Raw genomic sequence first — 10,155 nt, 5'->3', positions numbered from 1 at the left:
CTTTAGCATAATGGACAAATGGCCTTACCACAGTGATCTGTTTAACCCCTCATCCCTTTTGTTCTGATAGCCTTGGGTTCTATCTCTTTATACCTGTAAGTCTGGCTTATGTCCCGTATCTGGAAGTAATCCTTCTTGGAAGGCACAGGCAGGGTAAGGAGCTCTGGACCAGTCCCTATGTGGTTTAGCCTCACACTGCTTTGATGGTTGTACCCCAGTGTCCATCACTGAGTTTTGCTGTGGTCTGGAGATATAGCCCTGCCTTATACCAGTCTGGTTCCTGATGAAGTCAGTTTGGGGTCAGTCTACTTTAGGACACTAATTTGAAGGCTGATACTGTTTTCCTTTAAGAATGGTGACTCTATTTTTCAAAAACAAAAATTAGGACATAAAATCTGATAATAAATCATTATATGATTTGTGTCTCACATTTAGTGGCATACACATCTTTATTGAGGCAAAATTCAAAGAAATTTAGCAATTTATATAAAATCAGCTATACAATTACTAAGCATTAGCAATTGGGATTTTTCCTTTGAAATCTGGGTTACCTGGTCATGTTTGTTTCAGATACCTGTAGGTAGACATTTGCTTCTTGAATTAACTTTATTTCTTTTTGAACTGGGGATATTTCTGCATATAAAAACAGGCTCAAGCATTTCGTTTCAGTGGCACTAAGGAAAAATGAAGCCTGTTTTCTTTAGGAAAAAAAAGGAGCCCCATTTCCATGTGTATTGGCATCTGCATCTCCCTGTGGCTTCCTGGCCAAGTCACACAGGCTTGTTCAATGCAGAGGCCTTTTAAAGTGCAGAGATCTGGGCTGCATCTGTAAAAAGAAAGCACAGAACAAGGGCTTCTGTCAGTTTCAGATGCGATAATATGAATACTAGTGCTCTGAGAGGGGCTATATTATTACATTATTACATAACACAAGACATATTATTAGCAGTGGGGAGAAGGTTCCAACTAAGCACACGGTAAACATGGTCATGAGATCAGGGGAAAGACTCTTAGAAAAGCCCCTGAAGGCCTTGCGAAAACAGCAATGTGCACGCATTCTTATGAGCCTGGCCATGTTCATGCCAGTCCTTTCCCAGGAAAACTAGCAACGCTCCATCCCTGTACATCTGGCTGACCTCTCAGCTCTGAAACAATCCACCTTGGGAAGGATGGGGCAAAATAATGTGATTCTATATTGCTCCATATATTGCTCCTAAAAATGTATTTGTACATAATATATATACATATTATATATACATGCGTTCTGTGCATGCTCAGTTGGTCAGTCATGTCTGACTCTCTGCAACCCCATGGGCTGTAGCCCTCCAGGCTCCTCTGTCCATGGAGTTTTCCAGGCAAGAATACTGGAGTGGGTTGCCATTTCTTATTCCAGGGGATCTTTCTGACCCAGGAATCAAACTCAAGTCTCCTGCATTGGCAGGTGGATTCTTTACCACTGCACCATCTGGGAAGCCTCATTACATATACATACATATTTATACATATACAAATATATATACATACACATACAAAACATATCCATACATATACATATAAAATATATACATAATATGTGTATAAAATATAGATATAAACATATAAAATCTGGAGTTTGTATTGGTATCCAGCCAATCCTTTCACTAGAATTATGAACACCTGTGCTTTCATAGCTCCTTTGATGTCTTTCTATTGATGGGCCAACCGAAATACCTAACTAACTAGTTCTCTACCAGGATGCTGTACAGGGAAACCATTTGCAACAACTTCTGCAGCAGTACACATCTTAGGTCAGGCCTGGCTTTCTTAGTGTTTCCTTGTGTATGAAACTTACTGCAAATGACGCACTGTCTCCCTCTGGATTGTGTGTGTATTACCCTATGCTAGTGCATTGTGCTATGCCTGGCCACATGCTCTTTAATCACTCCATTCATTCAACAAGTATGCATTGATCTCCTTCAATGAGTCAGATTTGCCTAAAATGCCTTTTATTTTCCTCTTAGCAAAAACCCTTTGCTTTCTCCTCTCCTCCAAAGGCAGCCTACACACCATTTCCTTGTTGTTGTTCAGTTGCTAAGTTATGTCTGGCTCTTTGTGACCCCTTGGACTGACTTCCCTGTCCTTCACTATCTCCCAGAGTTTACTTAAGTTCATGTCCATTGAGTCAGTGACGGGGCTATCTTATTTGTGATCACAGTATATTTCACCTACTCACTGCATGCCTCCCTCACCAGGCTATGAATACCTTCAAGGAAGGACCCAGTCTTGGTCATTTTTTTACTGCTAGTTTGAAACACCGGCACATAGTAGACAGTCAATAAATGTTTGTTCATTTGAATTCTATGTGACAGATCCTGGGTCACACCTGGGACAAAAATGCCTCAATATGCTCACAGCCATCCCCTCCCAGTTAACCTTACATAAGCCTGGGGAAGTACCCATGCCCTTTCTTCTTTTTCTTGTTCTCTTTAGTCCTGCATTAAATATGAAGAAAAAATTAGCATGTCCTTCATTGCCCAAAGGAGAGGGCACCTCTAGCTCATGCCTTTAACACTTCACTGCCCCTCTAGATCCGAGTTGAATTTTTTGTAATTGTCGTTATCCACTTATGCTCAATTTCAATCAAAATCATTAAAAAATAATTTTCTTTGACTCACCAAGTGACTAAATTTTAAGTCTGATTTGAAGGTGTCATCAGATAGGTCATTTGTTTCCATCTCACAGTGGGAGAGCTTCATTCCGTCCAGCATAAACAGAAGAGCTAGGTCTGACTAGCATTTAACTCCTCAGCTGATTTATGTAACAGATCCTTTATTTGAAGTGATGGACCACCCAAGGAGGCATCATTGTGGGTCTGTGTTTAGGTCATCAGCTCAGTTCAGTCACTCAGTCGTGTCCGACTCTTTGCGACCCCATGAATCGCAGCACACCAGGCCTCCCTGTCCATCACCAACTCCCGGAGTTCGCTCAGACTCAAGTCCATCGAGTCAGTGATGCCATCCGGCCATCTCATCCTTGGTCATCCCCTTCTCCTCCTGCCCCCAATCCCTCCCAGCATCAGAGTCTTTTCCAATGAGTCAACTCTTTGCATGAGGTGGCCAAAGTACTGGAGTTTCAGCTTTAGCATCATTCCTTCCAAAGAAATCCCAGGGCTGATCTCCTTCAGAATGGACTGGTTGGATCTCCTTGCAGTCCAAGGGACTCTCAAGAGTCTTCTCCAACACCACAGTTCAAAAGCATCAATTCTTCGGCGCTCAGCCTTCTTCACAGTCCAACTCTCACATCCATACATGACCACGGGAAAAACCATAGCCTTGACTAGATGGACCTTAGTCAGCAAAGTAATGTCTCTGCTTTTGAATATACTATCTAGGTTGGTCATAACTTTTCTTCCAAGGAGTAAGCGTCTTTTAATTTCATGGCTGCATAGATTGACCGTAATCTAGCCCTGGTCCTTCCATTACTTGTTAGCAATCTGGTGAAAGGCTGAACATGAAACAGCTGGATAAAAGGCACCTTGGGTAGCAAGTACAATCTGGCTCCTGTCTAACTGTTCAATCTTTTTTCTTACATGTGCACACCCCTGTGCTCCATTCTACTCCCACTGGGACACTCAGTTTCTCCCCAAATCACTCTCTTCGACTTTATGGTCTTCCCCTCATCCTATTCACTCATCTGGAATTTATCCCTAGGAGGACTCAGCTTCAGTCCAGCCTCCTCCATGGGGCCTATCTGGAAAATGTCCAGAATGCATTACATACACATTGTGATAAAAATAATAGGCATGGAGCCTCATTCTTCAGTGGCCCATGAGTTCTCGTCAGTTTTGAAAGTTAATCTACAAATGTATTTTAACTCTCAATTAGTTAGCAAGCTCTTGGTGGTCTGTGTGTTTTGGTACAGGGTAGTGTGAACAGTAGGTGCAAAATACATGTTTTATAGTAAATGCTTTCCAGGTTTCAGTTGTCCATGGGATTCCCCCTCTGTCCCCATTCTCCCCTTTCCCAAATCACAGATCATGGTTGTCACTCTTTAATCCAAACTCAGTCACATTTAGGAGTCTTGTCTGTGTCTCTCCCTTAAGGGTGAGTCTTCTGCATGGAGGACATCCCCACAAAAATAGATAGTTTTGGGAAGTCTGGGGACGTGCCAGGTGGCACTAGTGGTAAAGAACCCACCTGGCAATGCAAGAGATGTTTAACAGACCCATGTTCAATCCCTAGGTTGGGAAGATCCCCTGGAGAAGGTCATTGCAACCCACTCCTGTATTCTTGCCTAGAAAATCCCACGGACAGAGGAGCCTGGTGGGCTATGGTCAATAAAGGGTCCCAAAGAGTCGGACTGACTGAGCAACTGAGTATGCATGCATAGGGACAGCCTCACTTATGCATCCTTCTGAAAAGCAGTGGAGAGTTTCACTTCCTTGTTGTAGTCAAGTGCTCTCCTATCTTCCAACAAGTGAGGCAGGTCATCTAGGGGGAATCAAGCAGGGTCCAAACAAAGAAATCTCAATATGCCTAGTATATATCTCAGCAAAACCATCTCCTAGAGCTATGGGCAGGGACTGCTGACTTGAGCAAGGTGGATACGGCGATGAGTCTGGAGTCGGCGTGCTGGAGGGCAGCACTACCGAACCTCAGCTACCACTGTGCACCTGCCCTAAGCCGGGAATTCTGTGAAGAGCATGACAGCCTACTACCCTTTAATTCTCACAATACTCCTACGAAAGCAGGACTTATTGACCCCATTTATTTTTAAAGATTTTTTTTTATGTGGACCATTTTTTAAGTCTTTATTGAATTTGTTATAATATTGTCTCTGTTTTATGTTTTGGGTTTTGGCTGAAAGGTATATGTAATCTTAGCTCCCTAACCTGAACCCCCTGCACTGGAAGGTGCAGTCGTAACCACTTCACCATCAGGGAGCTCCCCTATTACCTCCATTTAATGGATGAACAAACTGGGGCACCATCTATTTAGTGACATGTCTGACTTCCAGCAGGAACCCCAACCACTGAACCACACTGAATAGGGTTTTTCTAACAACTACTCAGATCCAAGAAATAACACTATTAAATGTGAGCTGAGTATTCTTTATGAGCATGAACTAATTGATGATGTTTCTAAAATGACTCCAATTAACAATTTGAAGTCATTTCCAAGTGTTTAGATTTATTAGGTTCAGAAAGCTCTGAGGATTATAGAAAAAAAGTTGTTCTATGGTGCAGCAAGAGCTGCTGTAGCCAATCTTGAAAGCTTCAAAAGTCACGGGAAGAAAAATAAACTCACTCAATTGTGCACAGCAAAATGTTGCTCTGGTGAGCCTTCCTGTCCCAGCCAGGGCCCCCACTTTGACCTCTAAGTGCCTTTCTTGCAGACATGATGGGCAGAGCCAAAGATATGGTCTTTACCAACTGAGCTATCAGGGAAGCCCTCAGGGTTCTAGAGATGAGCATTAAAAACTCGTTAGTTATCTGTTAAATTATTGAAGTGGGTAGTTACCGGCAGGAGAGGGAGATGGGGAGAGAAGGAGGGAAAGAGAGAAAGAAGGAAGAGAGGAAGGAAGGAAAGGAGAGAGGAGGAAGGGAGGAGAAAAGAAAAGGAGAGAAAATAGAGTGCATTCCACACAGTTTAAGTATTATTTTGTGAAACAAGTTTCAGGTGGAAATCATTTTTTAAATATATAGGGTTACTGGAACATGATGTAGAAATCCTACTCTAAAACACTTGAGAAACACTGGCTTTGATCTTCGAAATAAAAAGTTTCTTCAAAATGTAGACTATTGAGTTTCCACAATGACCGGACTAAACAGAAACCCTTCCAAAGTTTTCCTTGCTGCCCACCTGGCGGAGCTCAGTGGAGACATTTGAGAGCTTTTCAGGTTTGTTCTGTGTGTCTTCAAGATCCCCTCTCTCTCCGTGGTTCTCAGGAGCTGAGAAAACACACGAGCAACTATTTCCTGAACGCTTTATCCTACCCACCAAAAAAGCTTTCCAACGGTCTTAAGTTTCTGATCATGTTGCCAGGGGGGCGCTGAGTTTGGGAAGCAGACTCCAGTGAGCCCAGGCTGAGTGAGTGACCCCACTCTGCCCCCACCTCATCTCTCCATTTGTCTCTCACCAAAGTGGGATGCCTCGTGCTTGGAACTATTTACTGTCCTTGCCTCCCCACAACTCAGTGCCCTGTATGCAATAGGCACTCTGTAAGTGTTTGGTGAATAAAAAATAAATAAATAAAAGAGAATGAATCTGCTATCAGTAAAGATCAGCTGGATGAAGTACGTGTAGCTTTGTTAAGGCCTTTCATTAACCAAGAGGTTAATGAAATTTGCTTTCATAGTGGATGACTGGATTAGAACCCAATTAAAATTCGTCTTCCTCTGATTAACAGGGTTAAGTGAAGGTCTCCAGGTCACAGTAAAACATCTAGGAGATATGTGTTCCCATCTCATATGTGGTGGCCCCAGTGCGCGTTGCCAAGAGGCCAGTTATTTGCCTGTGAAAGCAAATAAATAACACCTGGGAGAGGAAGAAGGGGTCCGTGTTTGGGCTACAAACAGAAAAACAGAGAAGGAATGGGCAGAGGCAGACCCAGCCACTCCAGGAGAACCCTGATGGCCCAGGAGCTCACCTAGAGGCCCGAGAAGACGGTGGAGTGCCACACCGCAAACCAGTGAAGACAGGTGAGGAAGCAAATTTCCGGGTGCCACGTACACACCGCCTTTCAGCAGTCCCTCCCTCAATTCTGCCCAGGGGAGTTCAGTGTCATACAGCACCCTTCCTGTACTAATTCAGGAGCTATGGGGGAGTTACTGTCTCCCACCTCAGTCCACACAGGCTTCCCAGCTGCTCAGATGGTGAAGATGGTGCAGGAGACTCAAGAAACGCAGGCTCAATCCCGAATTGGGAAGATCCCCTGGAGTAGAAAGTGGCAACCCACTCCAGTATACTTGCCCGGAGAATCCCATGGACGGAGAATCCCATAGACAGTGGAGCCTGGCAGGCTACAGGGCTCACAAAGTTTCGGATACAACTGAGCAACTGAGCACACACGCACACACACCTCAGTCCACACAGGGTGAAATCCCAGCATTCATGGCATCCCAGAGACTGCCTCAGGGTGGAGAAGACCATGGCTGCAGGTCTGACCAGACTCCGGCAGGAACAGTGTGGAGCCTACTCCCACAGCAGAAACACACTGAATAGCAGCCCAGAGAACTATGGAGTGGCTCAGAGACAGAACAAAGGAGATATCTGGGTGTTCTGGCCTAGACTGCTGTGTAGCTGTGCAAAGCTAAAGTTAGCTTTCCTTCCTGTCAGCATTTATCAGCTTTCATTTGAACCTTCTCAGCTGATGTGGAAGAAAATGTGGCTCCCCAGCATTGTGGAAAATCCTTCACCATCAATCAGCCTTTTTCCAGAGAATTCAGATATCTGCCAGCCCAGCTCCGGAGAGCTCTTTCATGTCCAGGAAATGTGCTAGTGAGTCAGGTTCTGGGAGCCTAATTTCATTATTAAAGAAGGTTCCTATGCTATGAGGAACTACAGCTCTGAACTCTGTCTCTCTCAGCCTATTCTAAATTTAGGATATGAGGTTCCATGGTGCAAAGCACACTTCTCTATGAAGCCACAGAAATCCCTTCTGAAATTACAGCCGGGCAATACTCTTTTGTTTCTATTCCGTCACCAGGTCAATTCGCAGACAAGGCATAACCAAAACACGGAGGAAAATCTCAAGCTTTGTACAGCTGTTGAAGAGACTTATACAGAGCAATGCTATCATTGACTCATGGTTTCCAGTAAGAAGGAAAAAAAAAAAAACAGGCTCCTTATTTCTTAAAAAAAATCTATCCATTAAAAGGTCATCCATTTGTTTTGTTAAAGACCTTGGATGTTCACAGGGCCTATAAGCTCACAGGGAGGTAAAGACAGTGAGTCCTCATGTTAAAGGAAAGAGAAACAATACAGAGGGGTCTCATGTTTTTAAGCTTTTAATCTTCACATTGCATGTTAGAATGGAAAAGTACCAAAACCAGATATAACAATAATGGCTGCTGTCTATTCTGTTTATTTACCATGTGCCAGGAGAGTGAAAAAGTTGGCTTAAAGCTCAACATTCAGAAAACTAAGATCATGGCATCCGGTCCCATCACTTCATGGAAAATAGATGGGGAAACAGTGGAAACAGTGTCAGACTTTATTTTTGGGGGCTCCAAAATCACTGCAGATGGTGACTGCAGCCATGAAATTAAAAGATGCTTACTCCTTGGAAGAAAAGTTATGACTAACCTAGATGGCATATTCAAAAGCAGAGACATTACTTTGCCGACTAAGGTCCGTCTAGTCAAGGCTATGGTTTTTCCAGTGGTCATGTATGGATGTGAGAGTTGGACTGTGAAGAAGGCTGAGTGCGGAAGAATTGATGCCTTTGAACTGTGGTGTTGGAGAAGACTCTTGAGAGTCCCTTGGACTGCAAGGAGATCCAACCAGTCCATTCTGAAGGAGATCAGCACTGGGATTTCTCTAGAAGGAATGATGCTAAAGCTGAAACTCCAGTACTTTGGCCACCTCATGCAAAGAGTTGACTCATTGGAAAAGACTCTGATGCTGGGAGGGATTGGGGGCAGGAGGAGAAGGGGACGACCAAAGATGAGATGGCTGGATGGCATCACTGACTCGATGGACATGAGTCTGAGTGAACTCCGGGAGTTGGTGATGGACAGGGAGGCCTGGCGTGCTGTGATTCATGGGGTCGCAAAGAGTCATACACGACTGAGCGACTGAACTGAACTGAACTGAACTGAAGCACTTTATATGCAGTGTCTTATTTAATCCTCGAAACAACCTTACAAGCAGAGCTGACATTCAGCCTTCAGTAGATTTTTAAGCTACTGAAATACTTCTTTAAGAAAGTGAAGTTGCTCAGTCATGCCCGACTCTTTGTGACCCCATGGACAGTAGCCTGCACCAAGCTCCTCTGTCCATGAGATTTTCAAGGCAAGAGTACTGGAGTGGGTTGCCGTTTCTTTCTCCAGGGAAGCTTCCCAACCCAGGGATCAAACCCAGGTCTCTCACATTGTAGACAGATGCTTTACCATCTGAGCCACCAGGGAAGTCCTGAAATACTTCTTTACTGGTTGGTGAAGTATGCACTGCCCTGCGACCACTGAGTGACAGCCCTCCTCCCATGTTCACAACATTCTCTCCAGCCTTCCTTTTCTCTGGGGACATCCAGGACTGTCCTCTAGACTAAAGGCCTCATGCTGGTGACTGTTGTGATTGGTAAGTGTCCAGGCTATACTCCTGATTACATATTTTCAGTGTCTCTGCTACCTTATGTGGTAGATATGGTTATCCTCATTTGCAGATGAAGAACAGGAAGCTTAAGACAGTATGGCAGACTCTCTTTTCCAAAATTAGCTCCAATAATAGTTCCAAGCACACATGCTCTTCCAGAACTTTGTCACTGCCCCATCAGAGTTGGCATCCAGCCCCCCTCCCCTAGAACCTGGGGGGTGAGGGTGAAGGGCTGTGTGACTGTCTCAATGAGCAGAATGTGACAGAAGCGATGCTGCCTGACTTCTGGGGCTAGGTCAGCAAAGTGGGCTTCCCTTGTGGCTCAGCTGGTAAAGAATCTGCCTGCACTGCGGGAAACCTGGGTTTGATCCCTGGGTTAGGAAGACTGCCTGGAGAAGAGAAAGGCTACCCAATCCAGCATTCTGGCCTGGAGAATTACATGGCATGTGCTCGCAAAGAGTCAGACATGACTGAGCGACTTTCACTTTTTCAGCAAAGTGATCCGGTTTTCACTTGTCTTTCTCAGGACATTTGCTGTCGGAGTATAACCACCATGGAGAAGAAGCCCAAGCCATTTGAAGAAGCTGTGTGCAGTTCTCTGGCTGATAGTCTCAGCTGAGGTCTCAGCTGCCAGCCAGCCTCAACAGCTAGAAGTGGGAGTGAAGGAACTTTCAGATGATGTCAGCCCCCAGCTGCAGAGCTACCCCCCTCAGCCTATGAGTTTCCAGCTAAGGCCCCAGACACCAGATAGCAGAGACCAACTGTCCTGATATGCCCTATCTAAATTTCTGACTTAAATGTACCAGTATGCAAAATGGGAGGAATCTGTCACCTGGCATGACATGATCATGTGCTGTGCTAA

At 44.6% G+C, this 10,155-nt stretch overlaps 1 long non-coding RNA gene across 1 annotated transcript in view; it reads right to left on the bottom strand.

The window, feature by feature from the left end:
• Positions 1 to 417: 417 nt before the first annotated feature.
• Positions 418 to 10,155, bottom strand: part of LOC138435570 (uncharacterized) — a 59,357-nt gene continuing 49,619 nt past the window's right edge. The window contains exon 4 of the long non-coding RNA XR_011255141.1: positions 418 to 826. This is a non-coding gene — a long non-coding RNA (uncharacterized lncRNA). The remainder of the gene's footprint in view (positions 827 to 10,155) is intronic.

This window comes from Ovis canadensis, chromosome 1, assembly GCF_042477335.2.
Source record: "Ovis canadensis isolate MfBH-ARS-UI-01 breed Bighorn chromosome 1, ARS-UI_OviCan_v2, whole genome shotgun sequence".
NCBI classification, from domain to species: Eukaryota; Metazoa; Chordata; class Mammalia; order Artiodactyla; family Bovidae; genus Ovis; species Ovis canadensis.
This window is presented reverse-complemented; position numbering and strand designations above follow the sequence as displayed.